This window comes from Arvicanthis niloticus, chromosome 15 (assembly GCF_011762505.2).
Source record: "Arvicanthis niloticus isolate mArvNil1 chromosome 15, mArvNil1.pat.X, whole genome shotgun sequence".
Taxonomy (NCBI): Eukaryota; Metazoa; Chordata; class Mammalia; order Rodentia; family Muridae; genus Arvicanthis; species Arvicanthis niloticus.
The window spans coordinates 16,129,895-16,154,662 of record NC_047672.1 but is presented as its reverse complement, the minus strand read 5'-3'; the positions used below and the strand labels follow the sequence as shown (position 1 = coordinate 16,154,662).

Here is a 24,768-nt window from a genome sequence, read left to right as displayed (position 1 = left end):
ATGACCATCTGTAACTCCATCTCTAGGGGAACCAATTACTCTGGTGTCCACAAATACCCCCCACCCCCAACTTGGTCAACTGTACTCACATGAACATAAGCCCCATGTATACAAAAAGAGTGGCGTCAAGTGGATTATTTTTCCAATATTATGAGCATCACTTTAATGAATTTAAACACCTCTTTCCCTATATCAGACTGTATCCCAAGAATTGACTTCTTTTCCTTTTTTTTTTTTTTTTTTTTTTCAAGACAGGGTTTTTCTGTGTAGCCCTGGCTGTCCTGGAACTCACTCTGTAGACCAGGCTGGCCTGGAACTCAGAAATCTGCCTGTCTCTGCCTCCCAAGTGCTGGGACTAAAGGCGTGCGCCACCACTACCCAGCTAGGACTTATTTCTTAATGTGAGAATTTTAGGATCCAAGGCTGCTCTCAGTAACTTACAAGTAACTCTCAGGATAAACCCTTAGAGTTCCTGGCAGTTCTCTGTCTCCCTCACCAATGTCTCCTGGCTCTCACATTCACTCTGCCCTTTGCCCTCATGAGAATGCTAACAATTAGCTTAGAAAAAGACCCAGAAATCCTGATTTGGCAGACCTTCTGCACAGCCATCCAGGAATGGATATTAGACCTCAGATTTGCAGCCGGATCTCTTGACTTGTACAGGAACCTGATTTGACTGTATTCTCAAGACCTCCTTAATTATACTCTCAAAGACTGATACATAATACGCCATAATGCCCTTCAGGTTACCTGGGAAACCAAATTAGCCAACAGAAGGTTGCTTAGTGAGGCTGTCATCAGAGCAAATGGAATTGAATGCTCTTGAGACTATTTTCTCTGGCTGTGGAAAATTAATATGAACCATTCTTGTTGCAGAATACTGGCCTCTCTCTAGAGGCCAGAATGTATTCTCACATCCACAAATTCAAACCCCCAATTAATCACCAGCTCCGTGACCTGCTATGCAGGTCTAAATCTTTTGGCACAAGCTGAGGGATAGAGGATAGTTAACTTTATTCTTTTATAATAAACCGGAAGCTAGGTTTGATGATACACATGAGAACTAGGGAGCTGAGGCAGGAGGCTGTCAGTGAGCAGGCCTCCTTGGTTTACATAGTGAGTTCCAGGATAGACAGGGCGACATAATCAGTCAGACCCTGTCTCAAATAAAACAATACAAAATAAAAGAACTTGATCTAAAGTTTGGGTTTAGAAGAAACTGAATGGCCCACACTTAGTGGCTTCACTCTGGATCCCTCATGCTTCTCTCTGGCATTCTGTGCACAGCAGGGGTAAGGGCTCTGTCCTCCCAGTGCCTCTGGTCTCCTCCCGCCTGGGTTTAGGTCCTTGCCCGCGTCTCTTTGTTATATTCTTGAACATGTCTAGCTGTGCCCAGTTGTTTCTGCTGCTGGTTATTCACATATCAACACTGATTTCCTGAGTCCCCCACGCTCAGTGTCTTAGGGGTCTGTATTGCTGCAAAGAATGTGACCAAAAAACAAGTCAGGGGAAAACAGGGTTTGGCTGACCCTTCCACATTGCTGTTCATCACTGATGGGGTCAGGGATTGCCTCACAAACCACACAGAATACCAATCTCAGTCAGACAGGGACAGTTTATTGAGCATATGCCCCAGGACTGATCACCCAGGGCTACGGTCCAGATTCAGAAAATGAACCATGACCCCGAGTTAAGATCCTACAGTGTTTTTAAGCCCCAAATCCACAGACATTCGTGCCAAGTTATTTTTACCAATCAGGATTTAGGGATAGGGGATTTCCTTAGGAACATGTCTTTGTTGTACATTTATCCTGTTCTCATTGGTTGGGGTAGTCAACTGCGACAGGGGACTTGCCTTGTCTAATATTCATGTCCTAACTTGTCTATCAGGATGAGACTTGTGTAACATTCGTGTCTTAACTTGTGAACTTGGTGTCGGTTTCCAGGGAGGTGTTGGGGACTTAAACTTTACTGGACTACCACTCAAAATGGAAGTCTTATGTAGAATCGTGAAAGGACAGCATGGTTTTATGGTCTAGCACTGGCTAGAAATGGCTGGAGACCCTGCAGGGTTCCCTGCAAGGGATGGCAGGAATTTCTCCACGTTCCCAGACTCCAGGCTCCTGACGGGTGGAACACATCCATGGGGGGAGGTCCTCTGGTTACGTAGGACAACACCCTCTATCCCCTCCACAGGTAGACGGCATGAGTACAGGCCACAGAGCCTCAAGACAGATCTCCATATTAATGAGATACCTAAAGGCCAGATGGGCGTAGCCAATTAAACATTCCTTCCCAGACCCTCCTTCTTACAAAAGGTATTTAACCTCAGGCCCACCCTGAAAATACCAGGGTATAGTTTCATCCATTTTCTGCCACGACAATAAATATCTTAAGACCATAGCCTATTTCTCTTCTTTGGGACCCACTGTGGGGGACTGTGGAGGTTTTCAACTACTGAGCCATCTAATCTCCTGCTAATTGACCTCTCTACGTTCTCAGCCATGGAGGCCCAGAAACCCAAGAAAGCAAGCTGAGTCAGCCATGACCAAGCCAAGCCAGTCACTGTGACCAAGACTCTCATCCTCACAGGATACAACCAGAGCTTCTCCCCCCCCCCCCCCGACTTCAGCTGCAGGCCAATCTAGCCTGTATGACCCTCTTCAGTCTTGAACCTTCCACAGCCTCTCAGTGGTGCCTAAGATCCCAAGGGCCTGAGAACCAACAGGTTCCAGGCCACCTTTTGGCCCAAGGATCCCCCAACCCAAGAGTTCTGCCCCACCCCCTTGGGACCTCAGACTGTGCTCCCTCACCCCTGGAGCAGAGTCCCAAGGCTTCACATAGCCCAACATCTGCCTGGTGCCAGTGTGGAGTGAACACAGTCAAATTCCTTCCTGAGCTTTGGCCCTAGCCCCTTGCGGGGGCAGATGTGGGACCCACATGAACATTGTCACACCTGCTTGACCAGCAAGGAAGACTCAAACAACCGGATCCTTCTCAACAGCCTTTATTGTAGAAGCGCTCTTTTAGTTTTCAGGAGGAGACCCTGAATGCCCAGGGCGAGCTGCTTATATACCCTCAGCCCTGGGTGGGGGGGGGGGGAGGGGGGAGGTGAAGCACGTGGAGGTGCTTGATTGGTCAGAACTGCAGTGCCTCATTAGCATACCACATTAGCATACCCCACCCGGGAGGGGGTGATTGGTCAGGATCGTGGTACCCCATTAGCATACCCTGCTCGATTGTGGTACCTCATTAACATACCCCGTTCGGGAGGGGTTTGGCGCCAAACTGAGTTGATGCATGTGCAGTGCACTATTTACTAGTAGCCGATACCAGAGGCCGAGGCCGGCACCATCTTGACCGGCCAAGTCGGGTCGGCAGCCTACAGGACACCACAACCCAACAATCTTATTCCAAATAGTTTCTTATATTATTACAGGTGTCTCACTTATGTTGGGGTCTATCCCAAGGGCAGCTAATACTATAAATGCAGGAAATGCTGTTGGGTGGCTGGTTCTGTTCAAGCTTATTGTGTGTCTTAGTTAGGGTTTTACTGCTGTGAGCAGACACCATGACCAAGGCAAGTCTTATAAAAAACAACATTTAATTGGAGCTGGCTTACAGGTTCAGAGGTTCAGTCCATTATCATCAAGGCAGGAGCATGGCAGCATCCAGGCAGGCCTGGTGCAGGTAGAGCTGAGAGTCCTACATTGTCATCTGAAGGCTGCTAGCAGAATACTGGCTTCCAGGCAGCTCGAATGAGTGTCTTAAAGCCCACACCCACAGTGACACACTTACTACAACAAGGCCACACCTTCTAATAGTACCACTCTCTATACCTAGCATATAGAAACCATCACATTCCAGCCCCTGGCTCCCATAGGCTTGTTCGAGAATATGAGTCAATGGGGGCCATACCTAAACATAGCATAATGCAAAATGCATTTAGTCCAACTTCCAAAGCCCCCACAGTCTATAGAAGTCTCAACAATGTTAAAAGTCTGGCCCCAGGGACCAGACTTTTAAGTTCAAAGTGTCTTCTGAGATTCAGCCAATCACTTAACTGTGATCCCCAAAGCAAGACAGGAAACCAGCTGGGCAAATTCCAAACTCTGCAACTCCATGGCTGATGTCAAAGAGGTCTTCAGATCTCCAACTCTTTTTTCATCTTTGTTGATTGCAACAAAGTTCTTTCTCCTGGGCTGGTTCCACTCCCTGTTAGCAGCTTTCCTCAGCAGATAGCCCAAGGCTCCGGCATCTTGAACATCTGGGGGTCTCCAAGACAACTTCAATGTTTCAGCTTCTTGTTTCAATGTCTGGGATCCACACATGATCTTCCGGGCAAGAAACTGCAGCACACCACCTGAAGTTTCTCTCAGTGGAGTCCTGACAAATGCAGCTCAACTACAAACGTAAGGTAAACCAATACATGCATGTTGTTAGCAAAGAATCTTTCATCACGTGTCCTTTCAAATGCCTGCTTTAGCGGAACATCCTCTCTCCTGTGTCTGCTTCATTCTCTCACGAATCTGCCTTAGTCTTTCACCCGTGTTCACTTCAGGAAAACACCGTCCAACACAACTGACTTTCCAAAGAACCCTTAAAGTTTCCACTTCATCCAACCTTCTAATCCTGCCTCAATTCATTGACCAGTCAGCATTTTATTGATAGGTGAATGCTTTTACACAGTGCACAAGAGATTATCTCTACAGGGTTTCTCTGTGTAGCCCTGGCTGTCCTGGAACTCTCTCTGTAGACCAGTCTGGTCTAGCACTCACAGAGATCTGCCTGCCTCTGCCTCCTGAGTGCTGGGGTTAAATGTGAGAACCACAACTGCCCAGATCAGCTTGCTTTCTTATAGGACTTAGGATAACTAACCCAGGAATGGCACCTCCTCCATTGATCACTAGTTGAGAATGCCGTACAGATGGATCTCAGGAAGGCCTTTTCTTGACTGAGGCTCCCTCCTCTCTGATGACTCTAGCTGGTGTCAAATTGACACAAAACCAGCCAGTACACTCAGCTTGCTAAAATTTAAAAGTGAAGCACTAGGGGGGCCTGGTGGTGCAGGTTTATGACAGCTATTTGGAAAACTCAGGTGAGAGGACTGCAAGTCCAAAGGCCTGCAAGGACTCGAGTGAGCTGTCTGGGGAATTTAGATTCTTTCTCAACACCAACAGCAGCAGCAACAAAAACTAAAACAAGAACCAACCAGCCAAACAAAAAAAAGGTGACCCTCAGTTACCCTGTGAATTCATGACTAGTCTGGGATAAATGAGACCCTGCCTAAACAAACAACAATAAAAACAAATCAAAACAAAAGTCCTGTAGGTGGCAGAGGGTCTAGGTCTTCTCAGTGGGGTGAGGGAGACACCTGTCCATCCATCTTCTTTCTGTAGATCACAGTTAGCAGAGTGAGTTCCATCTGAACTAGCCCCCTTGGTTGCTCACAGATGCACATGTCTGGGTCACTTCTGCACACTCCCTGCATGCTGGCTGACTCACTGTCTCAGGCTGAAAATTATCTCCAAGTGACTTAATCCTCAGGTTCTGAGAGTATGTCCTAGTTTTATTTACAAAATAACCCTGACAAAACGTTAACGGGAATGGGATTATTCAGCCTAACATCCCACATCATACTCCATCATTTGGGGGAAGTCAAGGCAGGAGCTCAAAGTGGCTAGTCACATTCACAGTCAAAGCGAGAATCACGTTCACAGTCAAAGCCGGAGTGGGAGTGAACGCACATTTAGTGTTGAGCATACTCTCTCCATTCCTCTACAGTTTAGAATCCAAACTGAGAAAATAGTCCTACCCTCTTTCAGACAGGGGCTTCCTACACCAACGAACATAGATAATCCCTCACAGATGCATCCACAGGCCAGCCTTCATTTAAATACTACCTCGTTGTCTAGATGAGACGCTCTCATGTATTCGATACTAGAGCATCTCATAGCATCTACCCATGTGATACTAGAATGTGTCAAGTTGACAATTAGAAGTAATCACAGGGACTGGCAACTCTGCTCACAGAGGGTCTGGGTTCAGTTCTCAGCACCCACATCAAGAGGCTCACAAATACCTGTAACTCCAGTTCCAAGGATCCAACACCCTCTGACTCCTGTGGGCACTGCACACATGTGGTACACATCAATTCATGCAGGCTTGACTCACATATGCACAAATAAATCTAAAAAAAACCCAAGAATATCGCCATTTAAAATCTAAAGGAGCGCGGGAAACAGTTCTGCTTTATAGCTCAGGCAGGTGATGGATTCATGAGTTGTAGGAGCCCAAAGGGCTGCTATGCCCTGGCTGAGACTCTGGGTGTGCTGCTGTCTACAAAGTAACATTCTGCAGTTTTTCTAAGAACAAAACATCCTGTTAAAGGAAGGGAATTTACACTTGACATCCTATTGCCCCCTTCTTGGTTCCTGTTTTTTCCTATTGCCCTCCATTTGAGTTCCTGTTTTTTCCTGAGTTTGTGTTTTTCCTCCCCTGGCTTGGTGTATATACTGAACCTGCCCAGTAAAGGCATTGGCGTTCTCTCACAGCGAATGACCCAAGTCTGAGTTGTTCTTTAATCCCCTAGGCCTACACCCGAGCTCGGTACCATGGGCAGCGCTGGTGCTGCCAACGAGTCACCTGCCTTAGCCTCACAAGGCTGGGATTACAGGTGTGCCGCACATATGTAAACTTTGAAAACTGTTTGAGTCAACGGGAATTAAACATAGGGGCTTGGTTCGCACACTACTCCAGAGCGTAATACCCAGCTCTCTTTGTTCTTTGGGACAGGGTCTTGTTGGGGGTATTCACCAGGGAAGTCTGCTAGGACAGCGTTTAAACCAATAGAAAGTCTTTTATTAGGTGACCACCCACTACACTGTGTGTTGGGGACCCCAGTGTAGCACTTTCTCATGTGAGCTTTTAAGCATTAAAAACCATGTCCTGGGTTGACATACTTCAGTTAACAAGAACAGTTAGCCGGAAGCAGAACCACAGAAGCCAACAAGCAAGGTCAGTCCATTTAGAGACTTTCCCAGAGCTAAGGACTTTGATGGATTAGGCTTTAATTTTAGTTTTGGCAGGTGGCGCTGTCGTCATGCTGAGTTTTGCACTTCCACCATGGAGTCAGTTGCGCTAAGGTTTGGCTTGTTATAGTCTCACTAAGTTGCCTAATCAGGGTTTGAACATTATAAGTAGCCTGCACTACCATGCTCACCTTTAAACATTTAGATTTTATTTAGTACTACCATTTCTGAGTATGTAATGAGGAGGGGTATGCACCACCATGCATGTGTAGCTAATAGGACAGCTATGGAATTAGCTCTATTCTTCCACTGTAAGTTCTTGGGGCCAAACTCAGGTAGTAGGCTTGTTGCAGCAAGCACTGTAACTCACTAAACCATTCTGCAGGCCCCATACCCAACTTTAAATTGTACCTCTTTGTTGTTGTTTTCAAGACAGGGTTTCTCTGTGTAGCCCTGGCTGTCCTGGAACTCACTCTGTAGACCAGGCTGGTCTCGAACTCAGAAATCCACCTGCCTCTGCCTCCCAAGTGCTGGAATTAAAGGCATGTACCACCACTGCCTGGCTAAATTATACCTTTTAAGACATTAATCTTTTATTTTTTGAGACAGGTCTCATTATGTAGTTCTGGCTATTCTGGAATTCCTCATTATGTAGACCAGGTTGGCCTCAACTCATAGAGGTCTGTCCGCTTCTGCCTCCTGAGTGCTGGGATTAAAGGTGTGTGCCATCATGCACAGCTAAATTGTACTTTTAAAACATAATCACTGAATTCACAAAGTTCACATTCAAAAGGAACACATCAAACACTAAAGATTCTCCTGTGGTTGGTTCATTTACCCAGTTTCTGAGCCCACCTGTGATGGTTGGTTTAAACTGCTAACTTGCTACAACTTAGAATCACAAGGGAGAGTTTCAATGAGGGACTGAACACTGGGTTGACATACAGGTCTATGGGAGGTGTCTTAATCAAGGTAACTGATGGGAGAAGATCCAGCCCACTGTGGGCAGCACCATTCTCTAGGCAGTGGGTTCTGAACTGTGTAAGAGTGGAGAAATGGAGCTGACCACAAACAACCAACAAGAGAAAGAGTACGCTTTCATTTCTCTGCTCTTGACTGTGAATATGATGTCAGTTGTAGTGAGACTTCTGGAATTTTGGTTTCTTTAAAAACAGAAATATTATAAAAATATGTTTTCATTTTAATCCCAGGTATGGCGATGTGGGGCTGCCTTGCAGCAGCTGTGATTTGCCCCGTGCTCTAGCAGAAGCATGATTTTGCCAGCTGCAGATAGTTTCTGTGATTGTGCAAGGTTTGGAATTCTGAGAACTTTTCAGAGGGTATATATGAATGCTAGGGCCCCAGAGGCAATGGGGTTGGTTTTGGTTTATTAGTAGTCATGCTCAAAGAAGAAGCAAGAAAAAGGAAATTAGATTCTGAGATCTCTCTTTCTCTCCTATCTAATGATAGGGGGTGAAACTGGGGCCGGGGGTAAAGGGTGGGAAAACGAAGAACCCACAGAGTAGCAAAAGCCCAGCTACAATCAATACGTGTCCTACCACGATGAACTAACTGTAACTTGGATTTATGAGGTTTTTTGTTTTGGGTTTTTTTGTTTGTTTGTTTGTTTTCCAGACAGGGTTTCTCTGTGTAGCCCTGGCTGTCCTGGAACAAACTCTGTAGACCAGGCTGGCCTCAAACTTGGAAATCCAATTGCTTCTGCCTCCTGAGTCCTGGGATTAAAGTCACGTGCCACCGTTCAGCATATCTGATTTAATTTTATCTCAACAGTAGTGTATGTGAGCAACCCACTCCTAAGCTAAGGGGTGATATTCTCAATGTCTGTATGCTGTCAAAAGAAAAAGATGTCATCATTTCTACAGGGGCTTTGCTGGGAGAGGAGCATCATTAGAGAACCCAGAAAGGCACAGAAACACTTATGCTAACTAAGGGGGTGGCTATACCTATGTTTGAACCACATATCTTTATATCTGCTGTCAGATGATCTACCCCTAAGCTACACCTGACGAGCCACTGCCTGGGCACATCTCATTTTAATAGCTATATCTAAGATTCATGCAGGACTGTGCCTACAGCTTTCTTTTCTTGCTCTGTGTGTGTGTGTGTGTGTGTGTGTGTGTGTGTGTGTGTGTGAGAGAGAGAGAGAGAGAGAGAGAGAGAGAGAGTGTCTGTGTGTTTATGTTTACCTTTTTTTGTTTTTAAACAAATAAAATTTTAAAGATTTATTTATTTATCCCTGCATGAGTTTATATGTACCACATGTGGAAGAGTCTGTGAAGGACAGAGGGTGTTTGATTTCTTAGAGATGGAGTTAGAGGCATTTGTGAGCTGTCTTAATGTGGGTGCTGGGAACCTAACTCAGGCCCTTTGTGGGAGTGCTTGTCCCTGCTGAGGCATCTTTCCAGCCCCCTTGCTATAATTAATTAATATTTTGTTGTTTGTTTGTTTGTCAAGACAGGATTTCATGCCGGGCAATGGTGGCGTACACCTTTAATCACAGCCCTCGGGAGGCAGAGGCAGGTGGATTTCTTCTGAGTTCGAGGCCGGCCTGGTCTACAGAGTGAGTTCCAGGACAGCCAGGGCTACACAGAGAAACCCTGTCTCGAAAAACAAAACAAAACAAAGGCAGGATTTCACTGTGTAGCCCTGACTATCCTGGAACTCATATAGATCTGTCAGCCTCTGCCTCCCAAGTGCTGAAATTAAATGTGTGCCCATTACCTCTGCGTTTGTTTTATTTTTAACACAAGAGTTCCTGAAGTTAAGGTTGATGTAGAGGCAAATTTTGGCCACACAGCTTTGTGCTCTTGGCAGGTCGAGTGTTTCCAGCCACCCACCTAGGAATTCTTTGGATCCAAGAATGAAACACACACACACACACACACACACACACACACACACACACACACACACACACACAAGCTTATTTATGTAATGCCTTGTGTAGCTCAAAGGCTGGGCAGTTCTAATCCTCAGTCTGGCTATCATAGATTTCCCGCTACGATCTATCTTTGCTGCCCTGTTCCTTCGGGGTGGGCCCCTAGTCTGTGCTGCCCAAGACGCTTCTGGGCAGCCCTTCTGCGGACTGGACCAAATTCCTTCACACCTACATTTCAGATGATTTTCCTTCTGCAGTTCTAAATCTGATCCATCTTCCTCCAAAACCTGGCAGTGCTCTGTCTCTCCTCCTCTCTCCCCGACCCTAGCCAATGCAAATCTAAGGGTCCTGCCCTGTCTCCCTTTGCTGCTGGCATCTTTATTGATCAATCAAAAACCAATTGGGGACAAGGACCTTCAGGGTTTGGACATGCAGATTCCCGATTAAATCAAAGCATTAGAACCAATCCCCAACAGGCTGACCTACAACACTCAATTCTCTCACCTTCCAAGTGCTGGGAATGCAGGGCCAAGCCTCCACTCTCAGCTCTCAGCACTTACAAGGCTCCGGAGGCGCTGTGTTAGGGGCCGCATGTACACATGCTAAAACACTGGGGATGGTTGATGACAGTGACACAGGACACTGAGGCAATTTGCTCCAAATGATGGTGAGTGGACAGGGTCAGAGTTGAACATTATCCTAAGGTCAGCTGCCCTTCCTGATGCTGCTTCACAACCAACTAACTCTTCCTTCTCTGTCCATTTTTGACCAGTGCCACCCTCAGCCTCCCTCTGTGAAGGGGCTGCCTCAGGATCAGAGATGCCACCTGGCCTAGTACCTTGAGAAGGCTCAACAGATAATGAAAGTTTAATGTGACATTTATTGTTTGGTTGGCTTTTGCTTTTTTGAAGCAGGGTCTGTATAGCCCCAGCATCCTGGAACACACTACGCAGCCATGCTTGCCTTGAACTGATCTTTAGGTCTCCGTCTCCTGAGTGCTAGGATTACAGGCGACACCACTAAACGTGGTTAAACTGAACTTTTTTTTTTTTTTTTTTTTTTTTTTTTTTGAGGCATGTGAGCTAATTAGCCCTTATAAGAACTGTGGTTTCACATAGATGAGAATGGAAAAGGCACAAATGGCACACGGAAATTTAAGACTCCATTCCAATCTGTCACATTGTCTCCATGTCACCCTGTTACCCTTTCTTGTACATCCTTGAACAGGAAGTGCTTCCTCGGCCTCCCAGGGTTTAGTTTATCCTGATGCTTGCATTTGTATACAAACAGGTGCATAGACTGAGACATAGATATCCATGCTTCAATTTCATATATTAAGGCAAAATAATTTTAGAAATAAATACAAATAAAACTGAAAGTGGTTGTTTGCACCTATGAATAATCCCAGCATTCGGGCGACTGCAGCAACACGATCACCACAAGCTTGAGGCCAGCTCTAGTGTCATATTTGTCTCAAAAAACAAAACAAAATTATATCTCTATGGACTTTGAAGTTAACAGCCATTCGGTGACACTGTTTTTGCTAGATCTGACAGGCTCTGCTCGAGATCCTTATGAGGCCACCAAGCCTATGACCACCCCATTGAACCCAGTGCTCCTCTGACAATGTAGCCAGCTCTTGTTCTTCTGCTATCACAGGTGTTAAAGTACTCTGGAGTGAAGCCGAGCACTCGGACGCTCTGAAGCACCAAGTGTCTATAAGTAGCTCTTGATTATAAAGTGGCCAGTCAAGCAATCCACGGCATGTTTGCATGGAAATCGTCAAAGCTGCAGGACTGATGGCTGGCGTGTGGTTTGTGTGCCTGCAGTCCCAGCACTTGAAATGTGGCAGCAGAAGGATCAGGAGTTTAAAGTCATCCTTTACCGCACAGTGAGTTTGAAGTCAGCCTGGATTATGTGACAGCCTGTCTCAAACAAAACAAACAAAAATGCAAATGCAAGCAAGCAAGCAAGCAAGCAAGCATACAAACAAACCCTCCAGCCCCCGAAAACACAAGAAAAGAGGGCCAGCAGTTAAGAGAACCCAGGTTTAATCCCCAGCATGCACGTGGTGGCTCAAAACCATCTGTAACTCTAGTCCCCTGAAATCTGACACAGGCATGTGGTTCACATACATACAGGCAGAATACCTACATACACATAAAGGTGGGGACACAGGCATGCTCCATTGTGTTGTCCTCTGACCTCCACATATGTCCTGTGGAATGTACATGTGGGCGCGCGCGGGTGCGCGAGCACACACACACAGGGCGGGGGAGGGAGAGAGAGACACAGAAATATAAAACATTTAAAAAAGGAGAGTATTCATAATCTCTTTTATTGAAGGGAAATCTGGGGTATTTATACTTGGAGGCGTGGCTAGCATGTGGATAGCTGCTTTCTAGCCGCTTTCTGCTAAAGGTCAGCTCCCAACAGAGTTCTGTCTGAAAGAGGCTCCAGGTTGCCTGCCTGGCACCTCGAGGACGCTGGTGACATTCAAGGCTGGGACTCTGGAGATTTGGCTTTTCTAGAGTCTAAACCACAGACCTCCCAGGGGTGGGGCTTGCTTCTGCTTCTTCCTGTTCTCCCTTCCAGAAGCACTTCCATGCTCATGAGAGTCACCAGCAGGTGCTGCAGATATCCAGGAGTTAACAGTCCTCTTTTCCTACAGAGAATTTAAGTCTGCCATCGGGGACAGTTATACTGTCATGCCTGTTGCCTGGCATCTGTAGTGAGAATGTTGGTTTCTTTAAAACACACACACACACACACACACACACACACACACACACACAGAAATAATAATGTGCTTTCCTTTAGGTCCCAGGTGTGGGATATGGGGCTGCTTCAGACTGTCCACAGGAGCTGCTTAAGATTTGCCTTGTGCTCTAGCAGAGGCGTGATGTTGCTAGCTGCAGACAGTTCCTGCTATTGTGTGAAGTTTGGATTTCTGGGAACTTTTCAAAGGGTATATGAATACTAGAACCCTGATAGCTAGGTTGTTGTTGGTCACAGTTTGTTAAGTAGTCCTGCACTAAGAATAAACACGAAATTAGATATCCTGATGGTGAAGATCAACTTGCCCCAAGAAACTCAATGCCCGTCACCAGCAGGGAGTCATCTAACGATAATATCCCCCCCTTCCCCTCCATTCTTTTTTTCTCTCCTATCTAGTGTTAGGGGGTTGAAAGGGTGGAAGAAAGAAGAACCCACAAAGTAGCAAAAGACTACTTTGTGGGTTACTTACATCATCTGTTCAGGACAGCAAGTGAAGCTTTTGGAAGTTCATTTTGTCTAAAATGAACCAAAGCACAATCAGCACCTAAGTTTATGTAAGGCTACCATAGTCAGGGTGAGATTCAGTTCATATGCACTGCCTCTCCTGGGGGGCGGGAGGTGGTAGTCAGATTAGGACCTCCTGAGGACAGGGCCAGTACCTCTGGGACCTCCCTGATGGGCATCTGCAGTGGGTTTCACATACGCATTCGTTACCTCTGGCCTGACCTGTTGAAATAGGCTTTCCACGTCAGCCTGCATTCATCTCAGCCATGCTGAGTTACCGATTCAATAAGCCTCATGCAGTCTTCCTGGTTCCCACCCTTGAGGAGTGGCTTCTAGTGGAGGAAGCACAGGTGAACACACCATAGTCATTCGACATCACCTCAACTGAGTGGTTTCAAGAATTCCCTGAGGTAGTGACATTTCTAAAAAGCAGCAGGGGTGGGATGGGGGAATTAACCAGGAGATAAGTTGATTAGGATGTCTGTGATTAGAAAGATGGAAAAGATGAAGCATATGGTGAAGGCTGGGGTGACACCACAGTAGTCCTCCAGAGACAAGGTGAGGGGCTGGACTCTGAGGTGCTTCACTGACATTCTTGTCTTAAGAAGCTCTAAATGAGACCTAACTGGAAAATAAAGCCATCGCTGATGTAATGAGTTAAAAATTGAGGCCACATTGTAAAAAGGAGCCTTCAATCCGCTATGGCTCTTATCCTTCTAATGAGAGGGAACTGGGGTCAGAACAGCCATGTGAGGCGAGGCATGTCTAACATAGACTAGAAAGACAAAAAAACCGTGAAGCAACCCGGGAAGGGGAAGGAATCCTGCCAGCCCTGTGGCTGAGAATGACAAGAATCTCACAGGTGTGGCATGGCTGTAATTCCAGCACTCAGAAGGCTGAAGCAGGACCATCATAATTTAAGGCTATCGCTACCCTGGGCTACAAAAAGAAAACATATTAAAGATTATATATATATATATATATATATATATATATGTATATATATATATATATATATATGATGTTTAATAATATATATACACACATACACATATATGTATATATGTACACACATATATATGACATATATATACATATTCATATATATATGTATATGTATGTATATATGTATATGTATGTGTGATATATATATGTGTGTGTGTGTGTGTATATATATATATATGTATGTATGTATATATATATATATGTATGTATGTTGGGGGCGGACTTTTAGCAGAAAGCGGCTATCAGCTTTGCAGCCATCTCAAGCCATATACCCTGATGTGAGACTTGTTTTTCAACAGCCTACAACAGCTGAAGCACACTCTAATATCCCACATATCTTGTTTTGCTGTTTAGTGCCCCCAGCTGCAAGGCGCACGTGGTATCCATGCCTGCAAGGCATGCGGTTCACGTGCTATCCACGCTATACACGCCTGTAAGGCTTACGTCATATCCATACCTATAAGGCACGTGGTATTCACGCACCTACAAGACATGTGGCAAAAGCCTATAAATACCCCAGATTTCCCTTCAAAAGAGAGAATACGGGAGACAATGAGAGAGACAATAAAGGAAGAGAGACACAATAAATGAGACTTGAGACTTGATCAGACCCTCTGTCTTGTCTCCATTCTTCGCGTTGCTTGCCCCACACTCTCTCTCACTAGACCCGGACCTGTGGAACAGAGCGGTCGTTACAGTTTGGCGCCCAAAGTGATGCTCCAGTAAGCGTTACAGTTTGGCTGTACACACATATATGAATGATAGTGTCTTACTATGTAGTCCTGAAACTCCCTGTGTAGACCAGGCTGGCCTGGAACTCACAGAGATTCACCTTCCTGCTCCTGTCTCCAGAGTGCTGGGATTAATGAACTACCACATCTGGCTAAAGAGAATATTTATAAACAAAGTTATGAGGTGTGTTGTTTCTATCCTGACTTCCTTGTGACCTGGGGATGATTTAGTGTTGTCAACTGCACTGCCTCACACTTGGCGCCACTTTGTTGAGGCCCACCCTGGCCCTCGCTTGGGGCTACTATGTTGATAACCGCACACTGCCTCATGCTTTGGGGCTAAGTGATCTGGTCAAGAGAGAGAGAGTGGTGAAGAATGGAGACAAACCAGAGTGTGTGACCAAGTGTCGTTTCTCGTTTATTGTCTCTCTCTTATTGGCTCCCCCCTCTTATTGGCTCCTCCTCTTGCAAGGAAATCCTGGGTATTTATAAGCACAAGCAGGGGAACACAGCTGAAGAAGCTTTACCATGTGCACCATGCAGCTGGGGTCACTAAACAGCAAAACAAGATATTTGGGATAAACAAGATGTTTATCAGTGTGCTTCAGCTGTTGTAGGCTGTTGAAAACAAGTCTCTTGTCAGGGTATATGGCTCGAGATGGCTGCAAAGTTGATAGCCGCTTTCTGCTAGAAGTCAGCTCCCAACAATTCAGAACTCCTTGGAGTAGGAGGGACGATGGCCTAAGACCTCTGCAGAGGCCTGGAGTCAGGACACCAAGGCTCAGGAACTGTGTGTAACTCCAGTTCTGGAGGACCCGATGCCCTCTTCTGGCTTCTGAATGCTAGGATCAAATCCTGATTCCTCTGGAAGAGCAACAGATGTTCTTAACTACTGGGCTGTGTTTCTAGCCCTGGGTCACAGGATGTTTGCTGAGACAGGGGTTGCCCAGATTGACCTCAAATTAGCTGTGGAGATGAGGATGACCTTGAACCCCCGATTCTGGTGCCTCCATCTCCCAAGGGCTTGGATTACCAGAGTTCACCTCTGGGACCAGGTCTGACATAGATCAATGATCTCAGCTCTGCAGGCTCCTACAAGTGCAGAGAGCAAAGACTGCTGGTCCACACAGACAAGGACAGCAGAAGCCAGGAAGCTTAAACTCCCAGGCACCATCATAGGAAAGAGATGTTTAACCTGTCTTCCTCCTGGAATGCTGAGCATTGATATAGTTTACAGCCTGTTGATCTTTTGCTGTCTGATGGGCCAGGCTCTGTGCGCCTGTCTGCCAGAATTTACGTTTTACTTATCCCAGACTCCTTTTTCCTGAAACCTTGAACATTACTTCTAGGTATAAAACTCACCCTTGTGAGAGATGTCATTTGTACATTAAAGTGACTTCTATGCTATCCTAGGGCCAAATCCTGACTCCCACAGGGATTGTGTTTACCTCAGTCATTCTCTAGAGAATTCTCCCTAGACCCTTATCTTGGGTATTGCTTCTAAGTCAATAAAAACTGATCTTTTAAGGATGAAGCCAGGCAGGGGCAGGCGGATTTCTGAGTTTGAGGCCAGCCTGGTCTACCAAGTGAGTTCCAGGACAGCCAAGGCTACACAGAGAAACCCTGTCTCGAAAAACAAAACAAAACAAAACAAACAAACAAAAAAAGGATGAAGCCACATGTACTTTGTAGAGAGTGTCTTAAACTTGTGTCTGAAACATGTCTTAAGCATTTTTTTTTTCTTTTTTCTCCCTTCCCTTCTCCTTCTAGCCCCGCTTGCTCCAGGCCCTGCTTGCTCATATGAGGTAACAGATCTGATTAATGCTGGTTGTAAGCCACCATGTGGTTGCTGGGATTTGAACTCATGACCTCCGAGTTAAGAACAGTCAGTGCTCTTAACTGCTGAGCCATCTCACCAACCCTCTTAATCATTGTTGTACTCACCGGGATGAGTTGGTATCTGAAAATTTTTCCCAAAATTGTGCTATGCTTAGATACGGCAACATTAAACAAGTGGACGTCGGAATCTAATAAGTCTTGTCCCAACAATAGTTCCCTAAATCAGGCTAAACCGAGTTTTATTTTTCCCTCTGTGGGATAATCTTTCCTGCCAGCTGTAAAGCCTGTAGGGACCTCCTGTGGAAACTTACGTGTCTCTTGCTGACGCTGGTAGCTCTACTCGTGGCTTGTTGAACAACCCTCAGAAGCTAAGAGACAGTCAGAGGGCAGATTCACTGCCAAGGCTGAAGGTTTCTGTACCTAAACTGGGTCCTTTTTCCCTCTAGGAACTGTGGAACCAATATAAAGACTGACTGACTAGTGAGACGTTTATTATTATCCAAGAACAGGAGACGTGAGAGATAAACTCCATAACCAACTCTTGGTGTCTAGGAAGTTACAGAGAAAAGGAAATCAGGGCAGGTGGGCTCAGACAGGAGAGCAGTAGCATGCTTTTTTGAGAATGGGAGACTTGCAGAGAATTATGACACCTCTCTTTCTCCATCCTACCCCATCCCTCTCACCGATTCTTTCCAGATATAGCTGTGGAAATTGTTGCTTGTTATGGCAAAGGATGGCGTGTTCTTTAGCATGCAAACAGGATTTATGATGAAGTCACAGGGTGTCTAGTGGTTACTCTGTCAACCATCTTAAATAGTAGTTCCTGATGGCTCACCTAAGGAGACAGGTACCCTATCTTCAAAGATAAAAATGGGCCATTGGGCGGGGGTGCCGTGGGGGGAGGAGAAGAAGCTCAATTGGGCACAGAGGCAGTACTCCCATTAACACAGCCAGGAAGGACCTATCTGTCCTACGTTGAACTTGGGCTTCCCTCCAAAATTGTGACAGAATTAGTGGGTGTGGTGATCTAGCACTTGGGAGACCTAGGCACGAGGCTGAATGTAAGGTCATCTGCATAGTCGTCCAGCTAAGACCATATAGTAAGGCCTTGCTCTCAAAACAGAGTCCGGAGGGTGTCTGCTCCATAAGTAAGAGGACCAGGATTCAGTTCCCAGTACCCACACAGTGTCAAATACCCCTTAACTCCAGTTCCAAGGGACCCAACACCTTGTTCTGACCTTTGCGGTACACATGTATACATACAGGCAAAACACTCATACACATAAAATAAATGTTAAAAACAAACAAACAAACAAACAAACAAACAAACAAACACCATGAGAGCTTGCTGCTCCTGCAAAGGACTGGAGCTCAGGTCCCAGCACCCACATCAAACAGCTCACAACCAAAAGGGGATCCGGTGCTTCTGGCCTTGGGAACTGCACTCATGTGCATAGACCCGCAGTCAGAGGCAGACTCATACACATTTAAAAAAAAAAAAAAAAAAAAAAAAAAAAAAAAACCCGAAAGGTCTGTAAACTCATTCATTCCTTTCTCCTTTTGGCTTTTTTCTTTACAACTGGTTTGAGCCGTCGGTTGGGTGTAAGTCTCGTATCTATTATTACCTGCAAATTCCTGAGGCCTCGCCTTGGTGTAAAATAAATGTTAAAAACAAACAAACAAACAAACAAACAAACACCATGAGAGCTTGCTGCTCCTGCAAAGGACTGGAGCTCAGGTCCCAGCACCCACATCAAACAGCTCACAACCAAAAGGGGATCCGGTGCTTCTGGCCTTGGGAACTGCACTCATGTGCATAGACCCGCAGTCAGAGGCAGACTCATACACATTTAAAAAAAAAAAAAAAAAAAAACAAACCCGAAAGGTCTGTAAACTCATTCATTCCTTTCTCCTTTTGGCTTTTTTCTTTACAACTGGTTTGAGCCGTCGGTTGGGTGTAAGTCTCGTATCTATTATTACCTGCAAATTCCTGAGGCCTCGCCTTGGTGTATACACAATTGTGTTTGCACGGGGATTTGGAGAAAGAACAGGAAGCACAAGACCCAGGGAACGGGCCGTGCTGCCCCGAGGGTGCAGGGTAAAAAGAGTGCCGGCGTTGAGGCATCTCTGCAGTGGAAGGGCAAGCCGCAGGCAGACGACGCTGGGACTGGCCCTCCAGGGTCCAGCCACCCCTGGGCGTGGCACGGGGACTGGGCGCGCGGAAACCGCCTGCGCCACCACCACCGAGAGGCACCCCCCCCCTTTACATTCCTAGAGCGGCCACCAGCAGCCAGGTGGGCGCCGGCCTCCGAGGCCTTCTCGGTGCGGGCCGCCAGGGGGCAGCACAGCAGCCAGCGCGGCCCGACGTGGCGGGGCCTGCAGGAGCTTATGCAGTGTGCCAGGCCTAGGGAGGCCAGAGAGAAGATGCTGGGAGAAAGAACTGTTTGGAATTTACACCATTAAAATTGGTTTAAATGTATAAACAAATATCTATTTACATTTATTGAAAGTATAAAGCCCTATAAAATACGGTTTGAGGATTAGAAAATAGGAAGGCTTTCTGGAACCTTGGCTCATTGTCTTTCTGCCGCACGTGTGTTCAGGAGTTGAGAGGTTTCTATAAAAGTCTTTGGGGGCAGAAGTGATGGGCTCTGTCGCCATCCTGGGGGGTGGGGTTCTCTGGGAGTCTGGAGAGCTTGCCCTTTCTGGACGGGGTTAGATGACTGGAGTTGGGAGATCTCTCCCCAGGGTCAGCGCTTCTGCTCATGACTTAGAGAGTAGCCAGACAGCTAAGCCAGGCAATAAAACAAGAGTTCCAGAGTCTGACTTATTTTGGATCACAACAGTGTGTGCTCAGTCAAAACGGTGGAGTGGGGTCCTTGGGATATGAAGACACACCACACCGTCTTCCTTGCGACTGGCTTTCAGCCTGCCTGCCTTGGATTCCTCATCAGACCTCGAGATACCCTTCTCTCACATACCAGGAATCCGTTTGGAGGCTTTGGCAGGGGCCTGCAGACTCTACCTAGTATGTGGGCTAGATATGAGAGGCAATACAAAAATGAATGCATACTAAAAGGTAGTATCATTTAAAAGTTTTAGAGTTTATTTTATTTAATTTTTTTACTGAGGCAGAATTTTGCTATAGCCCTGGCTGGCTGCCAATCCGCTATATAGTACATGCTTGCCTCAGCCTCCTGAACACTGACACTGCTGTGCCACCACACATGGCTCTGGTTTGGGATTGTCTATAATTAAGAAAGTGTTTCTGACTGAGAAGCTGGTGTTACGTGGTGGTCTTGCGGACTTGGGAGGAAGAGGCAGGGTTCTGTAAGTTTGAGGCTAGCCTAGTCTACATAGCAAGTTCCAGACCAGTCAGGGATACCTAGTGCCACCCTGTTTCAAAACAAAAACAAAACAAAAACAAAATCTGTTCCTGCAAGGCCAAGTTTTTATCATTGTTGATCTGTAGCATATTTATCCATGAGATTGATAAGCCTGGGTGTCAGACTCCAGAGCAAATACAAAATAAGTAGAAGCTATTCCCATTTGTGAGGAAATCAAACACATGATTGCCCCAGCCTTCGGGGATTCGACGAGACCCCAGGGAGGCGGGGTGAAAGAATGAAGGGACAAGAGACACAAGAATGGAGAGCAAGTCTGGGGTTCTGATCAAGCTCTGAAACTTTAATTTTGGGGGCAGGATATAAAGACACAGAGAAACGGGAAGTTTAGTCGAGGGTCATTGCTATTCCAGTATTGAATCATTGTCTAAGACCATCCCGCGGTTGTAACCTTATTGCCCAAGATCATCCCATTGTCATAACTGGCTCCCAGGAAATGCCAGACGTTCTTTAAGTTCCTGGGACCTGAGACCTGTGAATGTCCTTTCTTAACCTTGTACTGACTAGGCTTTCTAGAACAGCAGGAAATTTCCTGGGTTTGGCTCCTGGCACATGATGGCCATTAAGTGCTGCCCCAGGAAGTGACACTAATCTACCAATCCCAGGACAGCACAGCCCCTCCAGGATGCTTACAAGGTATGAGGCAAGGTTCCTGAATCTTCCATGGAAAAGGCAGTGGGAGCATGTGCTGTAATCATAATGTATCCTTTAAGGACATCTGTGCTGTCATTTCCAAAGCCTTCCAGGAATTCCTGGTGAGTTTTGGCTTCTGAGATTTTCCTGGTGAGTTTATAGGGACTTACCATCTCCTGATAAGAATATCTGCCAAGCGAATGAAACCTTAAAGGGAATTAAAGTTAAGAAACTTTGCTCCATCCAAGAGTGAGGTAACTATGGCAAGTACCACTGAATAAATCAAACACCCAGAGCCTGGTTTGAGACTGGGAAATGTTAAGAAGAGTCCCAGGTACTTGGTCAGAACCTTAGGTGTAAAGCCAGCTTCTCCCTGGTAGTTTCCTCACAGAAGCCCAGGCAGTGGCCAGCAGGAAGGATGCCCTGACATTGAAATGATTCTATTAAACAAGGGATTTAGAGGCTGCAAACAAAAGTTTTGGACTACTGACAAAGTGTGGAAATTCTGAGCTGCAGATTTGGCAGATCTTCATATAGTTGACAAAGCTTCGTGTCTTGAATCTGGTTGTTCTAGCACTTGGGACATGAGGCAGATGGTCACCCTTCCACACATAGTGAATTCTCCACCAGCCTGCGCTTCATGAAACTCTGTCTTTAAAGGGGAGAGGGGCAGCGAGCAGGTTTTTCCTAGTGACACACTTCATGTTGACATCACAGGTATGGAGATGGTTACAAAGTTCTCATGCCAAATGGTAGCCAACACACATTTCTTCTGTTATGATTGGAAATGGAATTGATTAACGGGAAAATAAGTTGTTTGTTTACTTAAAAGTTTCCTCAGTGCCGGGCAGTGGTGGTGCACGCCTTTAATCCCAGCACTTGGGAGGCAGAGGCAGGCAGATTTCTGAGTTCAAGGCCAGCCTGGTCTACAAAGTGAGTTCCAGGATAGCCAGGGCTACACAGAAAAACCCTGTCTTGAAAAAAAAAAAGTTTCCTCAGAAAAGCCCACTTGATCCTGTCACAGACACACTTGGCACACAAAGAACCATCAGAGATCTTGGACTGTGGCAAAATGGTAAGACCACTTTCTTAGCATAAGGGACTCGGTCTGACCCTGGCCCTTAGATTTTAGAATTTATAAACATAGTTTATGTGCAGGAAATTAGATCATAGAAGACTATAATTTTTAATTACCTTTCATAGACAAAACAGTGCCATAGTTTCACAGTTATTTGTGTGTGTGTGTGTGTGTGTGTGTGTGTGTGCACTGGTAGAGGACAGCCCTCTAGAGCAGAATTTTTTGTAATTCCACTATGGAATCTGGGAGTTGGAGTTTGGTTTGTCAATCTTCCTGTTAAGACATGTAAACTATCCCCACCCCCCTTGTTTGCTTTTTTTTTTTTTTTTTTTTTTATTAAAGTTAGCTTAAATCCAGCCAATTTTAATTCTTTGAGAGCATAGTTTTAGTAGTTGTATATCTTGTAAATAAAGGACAGGTTGAATGTTTTTCTTAAAATGATTCTGACCCAGGCCTAGTGGCATTTGTAATCCTAGTTACTCTGAAGGCTGTCAGGAACAATGTAAGTTCAATGTTTGGTTGTGTTAATTTAGTACCCGTTCTTATTCATGTTGGGAGGGATGGTAGCACTGTCCTGCAGCAGGCAAGGTGTGTGGCACTTTATTAGGTGCCTTTTTCTTACAGAAATCTTCTCCCAACTGCTGCTCTGATCACTGCACAAAGGGCTTCTTAGGTGACAGACTCAGACAGAACCCCAGGAGGTAGCCTCTAGCTCACCTCAGTGTACAGTGTAGCTCACATCACTGCAGCCATTACTTTGTCAAACATGCAAACTGGCAGTCTTCTCAGAGGCCTGTTTCAGTGAGTGGGAAGCACCTAATAAATCTCAGTTAGGGAAAACCGTACTGGCTGTCCAGTGCTGTGAGAGGGCTGGAAGATGCCCAGGTTTACCTGAGGTGTCTGTGAAAGTCAGAGCTGCCTTCTTTTATTAAACACCACCTGTACGGAAATGAGGAGGCATGCCAGCAACTTATGGGGCCACACTTACGTTAGATTTTAGCCATGTGAGTTCGATGGCTTAACTTCATCTGGTAGAAGGGACAGGGATAGCAGTTTCATAGCTTGTCATGGGATAAAACAGAAGCATTTGCCTGGTATAATGCCTGGTGACGGTAAGAGTCAATGAATTATTATACATTATTATCATTATCCTTGATAAAATGCTGAGTGGTGATTTCAGACCAGAAGTTATTATGTTTGGCCACTATCAGTAGTATTAGGTTAAATTCTTTTCCCTTCCTTCCTTCCTTCCTTCCTTCCTTCCTTCCTTCCTTCCTTCCTTCCTTCCCTTTCATTTCTTTTCCTTTCTTTGATTCTGTGAGTCTGCAGCTGTTTATCCTTTGTCAGAAACAGAAGTTAGACTGTACGTGTTTACTACAATATTTCAAAAAACCCAACTAGAAATGATCAATTCAAGATTGATTTTGAAGACATTCTAATTTAAAGGTTCCCACTCTGAGAAGTAAGATGATTCTGCAGCCAACTCATTTCCCAGAAGGTTGATGCAGAGGCCTGGGCCTGACTTGGCGTTGCCCTGGCAACAGGAGGGCCTACAGCGCCTCAGTCCCTGATCCCAGAATCTAAAGAGCTGCCACAGGGCGCAGCAAGGACGGTCTCCTCTAGGCACCTGGCTGTTGAAAACTGCTCTCAGGAAGAACAGAGGAGGAAAATTGAAGATATGGCTTGCTTTTTTTTTTTTTTTTTTTTTTTTGCGCTACCTGGGTTCTTCCTGAAGGCCTAGGCTTCTCTGGATCTCAAAGAGTCAGTTTAGAGAATGAAGACCAAAACTGCTCCCAGACTCCAAGCACTGTCAGGGCAGTTGGTTTCTCATATTTTTGTTTTCCCTATGGAGCCCAGAACATAGTAAGCTCTATGGGGTTGTACAACCAAGCTCTGCTCCATATGCTCCCCCCCTCCTACACAAGAGCCTCTCAGATGACTGAGAAAACAACCCCTTGGTTGCCTACTTAATGTCTCCTGCCAGGAAGTACTGTCTTGACATCTTGACTCATGACTTCCCATGTCCATTGCCACCCTCAGGACACTTGTCATCCTGACACACGAGGCCTGACCCCTTAATAGCTTCCCTTTACCTCAATTTCATTCTTAGTTTAAAAATATCTGGGGTAGTTGGGATAGTTAACAGACATACTGGTTTTTATCTTACAACAACCTCCAGTTCCCAGGAAAAGAACACTATGATCAAACGTGGGTTTGGGGGTTTAAGTTTTTTAAGATTTGAGTTCAAATCCAGACTGTAACTAGGCATGGGTGGTTCAGGTCTTTAATCCTAGAATCTGATAGACAGAGGCAGGTGGATATCTATCAGTTCCAGGCTACTCTGGTCTACATACCAAGTTCTAGACCAGCTAGAGCTATATAGTGACACTCTGGCAAACACAAAAACCAACACACACACACACACACACACACACACACACACACACACACACACACACAGAGTCATGAGTTTGAGACCAGCCTGGATGAGAGTAAGATCCTATTTCAAAACACTAAAATCCAAAAAGTAAACAAAAATCCTGGTTCCCCATTTCCTTCTTACGACTCTGGGCTACAAACGCTCTCTATGCCTCAAATTCTTCACCTAAAATAGATGTGGGCTGGAGAGATAGCCCAATGGTTATAAACATTGGCTATTTTTCTATATGGCACAGGTTTGATTCCCACATGCCTTACATTCAAACAGCCTTACACTAAAGATAAAGGGGAAAATAAGTGGAGGAACGGCGCATAGCTTAATTGTCTGCAGTCACATGTGGAAGGGCTTCAAGATAAGAAGCACACATGCAGTGAGTTTCTCTATCTGGTGCCATCCACATGGGGACAATAACTCTGGGCAATTTAG

At 45.6% G+C, this 24,768-nt stretch overlaps 1 long non-coding RNA gene across 1 annotated transcript; it reads right to left on the bottom strand.

Annotated features, from left to right (window-relative positions):
* Positions 1 to 3,587: 3,587 nt before the first annotated feature.
* On the bottom strand, positions 3,588 to 19,019 carry LOC143434518 (uncharacterized). Its single transcript, XR_013104028.1, has 2 exons — positions 18,768 to 19,019; positions 3,588 to 4,404 (listed from the first exon to the last, which is right to left on the bottom strand). It is a non-coding gene; the product is annotated as an uncharacterized LOC143434518 (long non-coding RNA).
* Between the last annotated feature and the right edge of the window lie 5,749 nt (positions 19,020 to 24,768).